This window comes from Pteropus medius, unplaced genomic scaffold (assembly GCF_902729225.1).
Source record: "Pteropus medius unplaced genomic scaffold, Ma_sr-lr_union100, whole genome shotgun sequence".
NCBI classification, from domain to species: domain Eukaryota; kingdom Metazoa; phylum Chordata; class Mammalia; order Chiroptera; family Pteropodidae; genus Pteropus; species Pteropus medius.
Window position 1 is genome coordinate 11,627,665 of NW_024351730.1, and position 3,643 is coordinate 11,631,307.

Consider the following 3,643-nt stretch of genomic DNA (forward strand, 5'->3'; position numbering starts at 1 on the left):
CTGATGGTAAGGATGAGATTAAGCTGAGAAGAAGCAGAATAGAAGCAATACATTTTTATGAGAAGGGGAAGGACTTTGATAAAGAAGAAAATAACGGGTAGATAAAAAGTAGAAGAGGGAGAACAGTCAGAAAAAGGAAGGAGAAAAAAGACAAAGGATGATGAAAGAGGAGAAAGAAGGAAGATTTGCTACACAAAGACATTTTGATGCCGTGGAATGTTCCCAATACAGCGGGATTCTGTGGACTGTGTTTCTGGTTGTTAATTCTCCTTGCCTTTATTGGCGCTTGTTTTGCTTAGTCCTGATTTGTTTATCATTTCAGCAGTCTCAAAGTATTAGTTTTATTTTTCGTAACCTGCCAGAAGTCTGAGGTGAGGGTATCGATATATAAATACTAGAATCGAACTAGGAACCTAGTTAATCACTACTTGCCATTTTCCAGTATTAGTGACTCTTAGCAAATACTAATACTAATATCTACAGATCAGTTATTAAAAGATCACTCATTTATTTAATTAATCCCTATTTCTTTTTTTGTCAGGTAGATAAAATATGCATTATTATTTCAGCAGGGAATGCATGTCCAAGGAATAACACTGTAATGATGAAACTCATCATTTGTCTGAGAGGTAGATCTGTTTATTTACGCATGCTTATGCTAATTAATTGATTAATTAATTAATTCTTTTGATAGATGTTTATGGAGGCCCTATTGTGTGAGAGATACTAGAAGGGATACAGAGAATAAAAGACAACTCTTCTTTAAGAGGGATCTGACAATTGAATGTCCGCTATGTGCCAAAGGCTATGCTAGATGTGTCCTATGCATTTACTTCTCATACCCACCATGCAAAGCAAAATTCTCATAATACCTCTGATAAGGAAGCTCAGATAATTTGTATAATGTATTTAAGGTCACATGAGAAACTAAGGAAGGAGGTAGAATGTGAACTCAGATTTCATGGGGCCTAAGTCCACCTTTCTTCTACATCTTATTGCTTTTTGGTTTCAAGAGACTCATTTTATATCTATAAAAATAGAATTAACAAACTAGGTCCACTACTCATCTCCTTAGACCTACACGTTAGTCAGACTAGGCTTTCCTTTCCTGATTCCACACTCTCTTACCTTCAGTCATCTCCACTTATTATAGCACTGCCCAGTTTTTGAGGGCCAGCTTAAGTGCTATCTCTTTTGTGATGATGAAATCCCTTATTTTTCTAACTAGAGTGATTTCTCCTTCCTTAAAACTTGTACTTCTCACTTGAGGTAAATTGTCCAGCTGTTTTTGTGCTTGTCTTTGTGTTTTTGTGGTAGGCAGCTTCTAAGATGGCCTCCAATTTTCTCTGTGTCTTAGTATTCATACCTTTGTATAAACCCCTCACCTTGAACATGGTACTAGCTACTGATACCGGCTAATAAAAAGATTTTGGTTTTTGTTTTAAACACTCACTTTTACTCTCTTATGGATCTCTTGCTCTGGAGGAAGGAAGCTGCCACCTGGAGAGGTCCATATGGCAAGAGATCGAAGTCCATGTCAATGAGTCCCATGTGAGTGGATTCCCTTCAGTTGTGCTTTCAGATGAGACTTGTAGCCCCAGCTGACAGCTTGACTGCAACTTCTTTAAAGACCTTGAGTCATGAGGATGTGAAGTACAGAATGGAAAATAGTCAATAATATTGTAATAACTATATATAGTGCTGGATGGGTACTAGACTTATGAGGGGATCAGATTGTAAATTATACAAATGTCTAACCACTATGCTGAAACTAATATAAAATAATATTAAATGTCAACTCTAATTGAAAAAAAAAAAAAAAAAAACCTTGAGGCAAAGGCACCCAGCTAAGCTATACCCAGGTCCTGACCCAAAGAAATGACGATACAAAAACTACTTGTTGTTTTATGCCACTACATTTTGGGGGAACATATATTATATTGTATCATATCATATCATATCATATCGTATCGTATCGTATCGTATCATATCATATCATATCATATCATATCATCACATCATATATTTGATAATATATTATCGATATAACCAATATGGTTGTACTAGACTGTAAATTGTTTAGAGAACAAGTCTCTTCTTTGTCTTTATCTGTGTCATCGAGCAGGACATTTTGCATCAGTGGCAGGAAAAAAATGTGGTATTGATGGGGAGAATTTGGAATAAAAAAAAAGATCTTACTGAAATTGATACCATTCCTCCTGGATTGCAAACGAAGAGCTCGTCCAGTGACAGTGGTGGCTCCTGTAAGGAAAGCTTGGCTCAGGAAAGAGCCCAAAACGTCTAGTTTTGAAATACCAGAATTTTTATTTCATAAAGGGCATCATACCGAGCTGTGCTGATCGGAGTGATGTCTTTTCTTCATAAATGATGGTTTGATTGTCCTCAGGGAAACACTGGTGCTTCCCTTCACATGCGATATTTCTTAGATAACAGTGAGAAGAGCAGTTCCAGCCCTTCCTGCTGGGGCGAAGGAAGCACAATTGGAGCAGCAGTCTTGGCTTTGCTCATGGCACCAGGCCTCACTTTTCTCTTTTCTCCTGCCTTCCTGAGTTGGCAGCTGAGCACTTCATTAAACACCTAGTTAAAGCCTGAGGACCCTAGTGTTTAAGTTGCACAAGAAACCACTAAGAAGGATCCTCTTGCCAGCCTCCACTGAATCAGGTGAACCTGAACAGTGAGGTGGGAGGTGCTCAGGAAAGTGTCAGCTCTGCAGTGCTTCCCAGTCACTTTGCAGGAAGTTGAGAGCAGTGTGGCTGAAGGACAGAGGGCATCGACCCTCTCCTTCCCTTCTCTTCCACTGTTCCCTGTTCCCCGACTCCCAACTCTGGGGATTCCTAGGAGAAGTTCCTTATTTCATTGTAGGCTCAAAACAATTTCTGGACCAAGTCCTTGCTGTCAGCATAGGAGGGGCCTGTTAGCTGGCAGTGGTCCCAAATATTCCAAAGCACAAAGAGCAATGGGTTTAAATCCTCCTTTTCTTTCCTTAGGCTGGTGTCCCCAAAGCGGAGGCATTGCCACTTTTGGAATGGGCATCTCCAAGTATATGGTATGAATTATTAAAAATATTAAATGAGTCTGAGTATACTGGGGCATGTCAAGCAGAGGAAGTTAATTTATATTCAAAATTAACCCTAAAAACACTGATGAAAAAGCCTTATTTTATTTTGCTTTTGTATTTGTTATCACAGTTGTAGCTAGTTATCATGTAGAAGAAAAAGATGTTTTATTTTTTTCAATATGTTCTCATTTGTTTCCTGCCAATTTTTTTTTGCAATATTGTGAACACATTTGTTGTGTGTGTATGTGTTTTAATTAAATCTGCCTTTGTCAGGCTAACAAGTCTCTCATTATTGGCAAATACGGAAATATTAAAGTACTGTGTTATTTATTGACCATGAAAAGTTAAGGGCTGAGGTTATTTTGTGGGGGATAAAACTCTTTATAATCTTCTGCCTTTTATGAAAGATCTTGGTGAATATTATCGTAGAACTGATCATAGAAAGGAGAGGTTTTCCAGAGAAATTAAAAAAGAAAGAGAAAACAGCTACCCAACAAACTTCTTTAACCTAAATAAACACAGATTGAAGGAACAATCCACAAGAAGTATCTTCATTTTTCCACA